Source organism: Littorina saxatilis, linkage group LG16 (genome assembly GCF_037325665.1).
Source record: "Littorina saxatilis isolate snail1 linkage group LG16, US_GU_Lsax_2.0, whole genome shotgun sequence".
NCBI classification, from domain to species: Eukaryota; Metazoa; Mollusca; class Gastropoda; order Littorinimorpha; family Littorinidae; genus Littorina; species Littorina saxatilis.
The window spans coordinates 53,584,354-53,593,337 of record NC_090260.1 but is presented as its reverse complement, the minus strand read 5'-3'; the positions used below and the strand labels follow the sequence as shown (position 1 = coordinate 53,593,337).

The 8,984-nt window shown below is 40.5% G+C and overlaps 1 long non-coding RNA gene across 1 annotated transcript; it reads left to right on the top strand.

The window, feature by feature from the left end:
- Positions 1-782: 782 nt before the first annotated feature.
- LOC138951240 (uncharacterized) lies at positions 783-4,809 on the top strand. Its single transcript, XR_011451068.1, has 3 exons — positions 783-1,701; positions 2,491-2,581; positions 3,555-4,809. It is a non-coding gene; the product is annotated as an uncharacterized lncRNA (long non-coding RNA).
- Positions 4,810-8,984: the final 4,175 nt, after the last annotated feature.

The window sequence follows — 8,984 nt, the reverse complement described above, 5'->3', positions numbered from 1 at the left end:
TTGTCGCCATTACTTCTAAATTTAATATGTTACTGTTGTCACTGCACAAGTCATGGCCAATCCACCACTGTGCCCTTAATTTTATCTCTCCCAATAAATGTATGGCATTTTGTTCTGTAGGCGCGGGGGCCCGGGTAGCTCAGGTGGTAGAGCACTGGACTTGTGATCGAGAGGTCGCTGGTTCGAATCCGGGCCGGGACGGACACGGGTCAACTTTATGTGCAGACCCAGAGACGGTATCCATCTCCCACCCCCGTGTCACCACAATGGCACGTTAAAGATCTTGGTCATTCTACCATAAGTGCAGATGGCTGATACCACCTAAACACGCAAACATCAAAAAGCCGTGAGGGCGTAAAACTCGAATCGTATAAACCAATTCATGTCCAATATAAGCAATTAAGACCTGACGGACAATAAGCCCCTTAAAATGTACTTTACTGTAGGCGCTTGCCATTGCACATTGAACACGTTTTTGTTGTTGCTTATTCATAATTAACTCTGTAATTAATGAAGAAGAAAAAATCCCGTGCGGAGCACAGGTATTACTAGTAAATAATAATACATTACATAAAGCTCTAAATATGTAAAAATATCGGTTTCCTTGCCAGACAAGGAAACTCAAGGCATCCTGTCAGGGAGAGAATGAGCTGAACACATTTTGACCTGAGTTCAGGATGATGGTAGAGAGCATAGCAAATTTGAACAAACAGTCCCTGCTTTTGAATTTTTGAAGAAGCACAGGAAAAATGTTTTTTCTTTGTATTTATCTAGACCAAACACTGTACATAAGGAAGACGTGGAACTTGCGAAGAAAATGCGAAAAAGTGTTTGTGGGTTATCGTCCCTAGTCACATGCTGACGGCGAAAACAAAATGGCGGATCGCGTAGGTACCGATCGCGTGCGAGGTGGTGGTAAATTGTGCTCGGCTTTGTTGTTGCAAGAACGCCCGTTACAAACAGAGCTGATTCGGGAAAACTTTCCACAAGTTCCCTAAAGAAGAAAAAAGGTGGGTTGTGCAGTGATTATTTCATCAGGTTTACCTTCTTCAGAATGAGAATGCAATGGCTCGAGTCAACTCACTCAGATAAGCCAACTGTCGCTGGGCATTTTTGTCTGCTATGATACTACAGTATTTATAGAACTAATATGCAAATGAAATATTACAAACATAGCATGGATCGGTTCATCCTGAGATTTCTGTACTAGCTGTACTATGTACGCGTGTGTCTGCGTGTGTACCTGTGCCTGTGTACACTGTACTTACGACTGTGAGTGTGAGTCAGCAGTCAGTACAAAACAACAGTTTACACTTGATGACAAACTACCCGTGGGCATATTTGCCGAAATCTTTATCAAACCTTGCTTACGGGAAAACTACAGTACAAAGGTACATCACTCATCCGTTTTGCGTTCAGGCAGAGCGTTAGATTTAGACTGAAGATCTGATTTATTTTTTGTCTTTCCTTTTTGCTTAGTTTAACAATAACATTGTTGTTTTTATTGTCAAACTAGGTGCAGAATATGGATGCAATTCACAAGGCGAGAGGACTTTGAAAAGCTGCAGCCAGCTGATGTTCAAGGTCTCAAGCTTTGTACTGATCACTTTGAGGCCAACCAGTAAAACAATCCTGCAGAGAGGATCACTTGTGTGGAATGCTGTCCCGACATTGTTTGCAGTGCCCAATCCACCACCGAAGGTTATTTATTTATTGGTTTTAGGTTTTTGCAAACCAATGAAGCACACTATTAAATGCAGGTTGAGTAATGACAAGTTTGAGGCTGATGTAAGAATTGAAAAAACCCAGCATTGTTCCCATCAAATAATGCCTGTTTGCATTTAGCGCAAAAAAATGATAAGGCCAACAAAAAAAAGTTACTTATTTTGGATCGACGTCTTGATTATGATGATATGATGAACTTATTTTGCCAAAAAACAGCCCCAAATGGCAAAAAAAGTATAGGGTCGGCGTCAACAACAAAAAAGTTGTATGTTTCTGGTCACCTGACCCTACCTATGTTTTCCCGACGACCCTAGACTTTTATTTTGCATTTTCAAAAATAAAAGGGGTATTCGAAAATCAATTGTTTTCCTGTTTTTCAACAAAATAAGTTAAAAAGATGGTTTAAAAAAAAAAAGTTTAGAAAAAAAATCTCCACCTTTAGTCATGTTAGGCCACAAAAAAAGTGTGTTTAAGGTAACATAGGCCCCCCAAAAATTGCGTCGGTAGGTCGGCTTTTTATTTTTGTATTTTAGCCATCTGAATATTTTAATTTCATTTTTTAATGCCCCAAAAAAAGTCTAGGGCCGGTGGGAAAAAAATAGGGTCGGTCCGGATACTGTAAACAGATTATTTTTTGTTTTGCCTTACGAGAAACATACACTTTTTTGTGTGGCCTAAGACCAATGCCATGAAATTGGGAGAATTGTTTCATTGTGACTGGGTGTTGGTTGTGAGTTTGTCAGTTAAAGAGCTGTGCATTTGCAGGTTGCTAGTGGGAGGAAGCCACCATCGCAAAGGGTAGCTACAAATGAAGCCAGCACCGACCTGTCGCCTGATGCACAAATTGTTCAACCAGGTAAGAGATTTTTAACCATGAAGAACACCCTGACATCAAAAAATGTTTAAACCCATCCATTACATAGTTGATAATTGCTGTATAGGGTGACGGGCGCTGTGGCGGGGTGGTAAGACGTCGGTCTATTAACTCGGAAGGTCGAGGGTTCGAATCCCGGTCGCGGCCGCCTGGTGGGTTAAGTGTGGAGATGTTTCCGATCTCCCAGGTCAACTTATGTGCAGACCTGCTAGTGACTTATCCCCCTTGGTGTGTACACGCAAGCACAAGATCTTGTAATCCATGTCAGAGTTCGGTGGGTTTTAGAAACACAAAAATACCCCGCACGCTTCCTCCGAAAGCGGCGTATGGCTGCCTAAATGGCGGGGTAAAAACGATCATACACGTAAAATTCCACTTGTGCAAAAAAAAATGAGTGCACGTGGGAGTTTCAGCCCACGAGCGCAGAAGAAGAAGAAGAAGCTGTATAGGGCGGATGCATGGATGGATGAAATTGTACCTGTAGTTCCAACACGTAAAGATGGGAAACATATCCTGTTAGAGGCATGGTGTAACAAGAAACAATTAAGTGGCTCTATTCCCATCCCCCCCCCCCTTTCCCCGTCGCGATATAAGCTTCGTGGTTGAAAACGACGTTAAACACCAAATAAAGAAAGAAAGAAAGAGGCATGGTGTGTGAGGAGTTTACCTGGTACTGTTGTCCTAATCAATCAGTCAATCAATCAATCAATATGAAGCTTATATAGCGCGTATTCCGTGGGTACAGTTCTAATGGCCTCACCCATTCAGTACCAAACAAGGTCAATTCCATCATTGTTCCACATCGTATCCATAGTTGCTAATACACTTCATTTCTGGCCTGCCTTCCTACGCTATTGTTTATTTTCATTTTGTGATTTAATTACACGTGTTTTAATTTCTTCCAGGTTGTAACTTGTTATGGTTATGTTATTTTATGTGTGTTTTCTTTTTTTAGATGACATTCAGGCGATCCTGGAGGACATAGGATGTAAAGCATCAAAGTCGTCATCTTCCCCATCCCCTCGTGAAGCGGAACTTTGGCAGAAGGTCAACAAACTGAGGAGCAAGGTTTTCCGATTTAATAGAAAAGAAAACGATGGAACCCCGTGTAAAACGAGCGAGTAAATTAGCCAAGCCTCCCAAGAAAGACTTTGTAGTAGAACAGTTGTCTCATATATTATCAGGCGAGGCGAGCTATTTTGCCATTTATGCCTGTTACATATTTACCGGTTATCTGCTGCTGTGTCCAATCCTGGCAGAGACGGGAACGCATGTTACCAAGGAGCCGAAGGAGAGTCAATGAGATGAGAGAATGTGATTAACAATTGCCAACTCTCTCCGTACAAAGAGGGTCCAAAATTGTATAAAAAAAATAGATGGTAGGCAATTCAAAATTTAAAAAAGGACTCTCGGAGCATGGACTACCATCTATATTTGGATACAATTTTGGACCCTCCCTGGTGTGTTGTTTCTGATGTACCTTTTAGTCTGTTTACAGTAACATAGGCACACAAAAAGAGGGTCGGTAGGTCGGCTTTTCTGAGAAAAAAATTTATAACCATCTTTTTAAATTATTTTGCAAAAAAACAGGAACAACATTGATTTTTTTTTCTTTTTCTTTTTTTCCAAATGCCAAAAAAAAAAGTCTAGGGTTGGTCTAGAAAAATAGGGTTGGTCGGGATACCGTAAACAGGCTATTTTGCTTTGTTTTGCCTAAGCAAAGACTAACAAACTTTCTTTAGGGTCTGACATTGTATATACTATACAATTTTTGGGGTATTAACTAAATACATGTATACAGTTTTCGATTCCTTTTATACTTTTTCACAAATTAGCCCCCCCCCCCCCTTTTTTTTGTTGTAGTCTGCCCTGGGGGCGGGAGGTCTCCTAATTTCGGTTTCTAGGGTCACCTTATGCTTCCCCATGAGCTGAGAACTTAATTTAAAATGAGCCTCGATTTTTTTATTTGTATTTTGTAATTGTGCCTTTGTCCAGTCACATGATTTCACTTTGTACTTAAAAACTTGGCGCTGTCATCATTTATTGCTATTTATTGTTCAGTTGTTCAGTATTTATTGCTATTGGGCATCAGTTATTCAGTTGCCCTCTTTCGAATGAGCCATGCATGCATTATGGATGTGTTTAGCAATGTAAAAGAAGAAACAATGTGAAGCAAACATATAGCACCAAATAAAATAACCGAATCAGAATGGAAACTTCTTCAGTGTATGTGTGTGTGTGTGTGTGTGTGTGTTTGCTGTTTTAAATACCGAAAATGTGAAAATAAAGCAAGTCACAGCATGAGAAAGATCGACTGTACTAGTCATGACAAAGCAGGAGACAGCCTGTTCAGCATGTAGAAAAGGGGAATAACTCGTATTTAGCCATTCTCATTTCTAAGCATGCCCAATGAGGAAGTTATCCTTCTTCCCATTGTAGTTTCTTTGTCTAGACTTTCTACATTTAGAGTTTTTATTCAATCTATCCCGCAACTCACATTTTTTTAACAGTTTCCACAATTTGACTGAACTGATGTTTATTTTAACTTTAATTTGAACTATCATTTATTCGAGTCTAAAAAGTCTGAAAGAGTTACAATGTGTCCTTTTTGCTGATCAAAAACTGTTATTATATGTACCTGAAATTTCAGTAGTTGGGGATGTTTCTCAGGAAGTATTTGCTCATCTTGTAGAGCCTTCAAAGCAGGTCTCCATGACTGCATACCCTAGGTCCCTGGTCATACGACAGCAGCCAAGAGTGCTCATTGACAACATGGTGCAGCTGTGGAAGTAATACAACAATGGCTCTGGGTTATTGAGATCTCTCAAACAGTGAAATTTAGAATCCAGACACTAGTTTCATGTTTTTCCCCCTTGAACTGTTCAGAGAGAATGTGTGGCTGTGGTCTTGAGATTTACATCAAATAAAATTGAACAATGCTCTTGTCAATTGAGTATATTTGTGTGCATTTGTTGTTTCATTTATTAATAATAATAATTGTCTTGTCCTCTAACTGTAACCATTTGTTTCTCCGCAAAAACGCAATAATAAAGAAAGAGACAAGTTATTTTCAAACCAATGGCAGCTTATGCAATCCCGGCCGATTTGCTTATACAAATAAATATTATATACACATGATCTTGATAGAAAACTAAACAAATTAAAAATATGACCACTAATTCTACGGCATGTATTTCTTTGAAACTAATTACATAGTCTAAATAACAAATGAAAACACAGGCACACACACACACACACTCTGACACACACACACAATAAAACATCATTCACTCTTCCATTTCATTTGGTTCAGAGACAGCAATGTGCAAATTATAGATTTATTGACTTACACCGACTCCTCTACAGATGAAATTAAGAAACATCTGACTCCTGCATCACTGGTTGTTGTCCGCCAGTTGCCTTGATGGATGTAGAAGATTGCTGTTCTTGTGTCTTCGCATAGTAACTGGTAAATGAAAAAAAGGTATGTGTGAGTTACACATTACATAACATACCATACGCTATGTAAAGATGTAATTTTCTCCACATGATTTACACAAAGAAACCATGAAGAGCTAATGACTACATTTTAGGCCCCCTGCTATTTTATTTAATAATTGTTGGGAGGTACAGAACTCCTTCAGTCAAAGCATGGCGCGCCTCCTGCCAACTTCTCAAAAGATTGTAACACCTTCCTGGCTGAATAATTTGACAAATGTATACAAGTATTGAAGTAGGGAGTAATATATTCCTTTTTATATACAGCTTACCTCACTGGAAGAATATTGAAAAATAAGTACAGGAATGTGATCTATGAAATCTGAGAAAATCAGTTCATGAACAGGACGGAGTCTTTAAATGGGAGTAAATTAACGAGGTTATGAAAACAAATTCTGAGTAAGGCCCCCCCCAAAAAATAGTCTGTTTACGGTAACCCGACCGACCCTATTTTTTTCGCGTGACCCTAGATTTTTTTTTGGCATTTGGGGGAGAGAAAAAAAATTGTTTTTTTTGCAAAATAACATAAAAATATGGTTTTTTGGAGAGAAAAAAAAAATCCCGACCTACCGACCTTATTTTTTTGGCCTATGTTACCGTAAACAGACCTATTTTTTTTTTTGCCTAAACAATGTCTTAAAATGGAAGGAATCTGAAAGTGGGGGGTCTTATAAAAGGGGGATCTACTGTATAAACACAAATCATGATAAATATATATACAAAGGAACAATCACACAAACACACACCCATCCCCCTAAAAATAAAGCTTATTGTTGCGCACATTCTCCTGTCACTTTTCGCAGTTCTCCCGTCTTGTTATTCTGTGTTCTAATTTTCTAAAAGATAACATGATGAATGTATTGAAAATCTGTCTGCATCGTCATGACTGTTCCCGTTTTACTTATGCCTCTTGGCTGCACACCGTCACAGAATCAGCTAGCTGTTCCGAGCACAAATCCTGCTCGGCAATGTTTACAAATGATGTCGACGTCATAAGTTATAACATTAAATAGCAACAGAAACAATGGTGGCGCTAGACAGTCTCAGACACCCTTGTACACAAAGCACAGCCATGTGTAGATCTAACTGTTAGACTCGCCTGGCGATAGGTTCTTGGCGTTAAACCCACCCCCCTCCTAACAGTATAGCGCGGACCCTAGCGTGTCACTAGCAAAGCGGGCCTTACTCTCTGTATAGTGCGTTCACTGAGAATTCATCACTTTGTGTTCCGAAAACATAACAACTAGAATCAGCCGCCACAGCCAAAAAAAATACGTATGCATGCGCTCGCTTGATCAAGCATTCATTACATCGATACAGTACTTTGGTGCTTCGACAAGCAAGATGGAGGATGATGAGTTTGATTTGAAACTTTCGTTTGAGTTGTTTCTTGACAACAAATCGTACGTGGAATCTGAACGATTTACTGAGGAAGATCTTCGCAATGAACTGTGTATCGCGGTGAAGAAAATGACAGTTCTGAGTTCGTCAAGTGACGAAAGTGCACATGGATACATCATACAAACAGTGGCTGGTCCATTTTCCTGAAATGGCAGGACCAGCAAGCATTACTGATTAAAAATGTAATGAGGCTTCGGCCAGGAAAAAGTATAGATCTACACAACAAGAACTTGGATTGTCGTACTTACAAATCTAGCAGGATTTCTGCGAGCGCTTCATCGGCGGATTCTGCCCCAACGGTTACACTTACACTTTTACAGCCTCCTGTATCCATCGTTCCCATTGATATCCTATGAATATGGTTCGCTTGTTGCGTTCTGCTGTAGTTTGTCGTCTGCGTCGCTTTCGTCCAGGTTCTGTCATTGGTTTCCTTTTCATTCTGGACTCAATTTCGTTGAGAAATGAACTAGCTCTTTGCGATACGTCCGGTTCGTCCGCCATTTTTTGCCAGTTGTCATGACAGCAGCCGTCTCGGCGAGCACAGGCGACGAAAACCAGTCTTGACGGCCAATTTTAATCTTCAAATGGTGGAGAGCTCGGTCGCGACCAAATGCCAATTTACTCATTTTGATTTAATTATTTAGCATACTTCTGGTGCTTTATTGAGCAAACCGAGCCAGGTGCGTCTTAATTAAGGTACACTAGATTCCTCAAACTCTTCAAATCGGCCCAATTCGGCAAAAAACTCTCCAAGATGGCGGCGTGGAGACTCTATCTTTAATCCCAGCGAAGCTGGAGGTATCCTGTGAACGCTATACTGTAATCGACTTGAGAAATGTGCATACCGAATAATACATGATAAAGAAGGATTCTTTGTGCCCGGCTACGTGCTACAGGTGGAGATGGAAGTTCACCAAAAATTGGGACCATACTAACAAAAATACGGTGGGTGCAATAGTCGCCCCCATTTTTTCAGCAAACGCCACCCAAGGCCGTTTTGGACGGGTAGAAATTCCGTAGTTTCCAAGTCTATGGATAAAGCTCGCGTAAGAAGAATACGTCACGGTCGAAAGTCTTTGACGTCAATTAATGCATCATGACGTCATGCCTCCCTGACGTCTTTCTCTCTCGCGCAGTGTGTGTGTTTGTGTTCATTTTGTGCACATGTGTTAGTGTTACTGTTTGTGTGTGTGTGTTTGTGTGTGTGTGTGTGTGTGTGTATGTGTGTGCGCACGCGTGCATGTGTCTGTGCTCGTATGTGTGTGGTGTGTGTGTGTGTATTTGTGTGTGTGTGTGTGTGTGTGTGCGCACGCGTGCATGAGTCTGTACTCGTGTGTGTGTAAATGTGAGTTTTTTGTGAGAGTGAGTGAGTGCGTGTTAGTGAGTGTGTGTGACTTGGGGGGGTGTGTGTGTGTGTGTGTGTGTGTGTGTGTGTTTGAGAGAGAGAGAGAGAGAGTGTGTGTGTGTTAATGTGTGTGTGCATGAG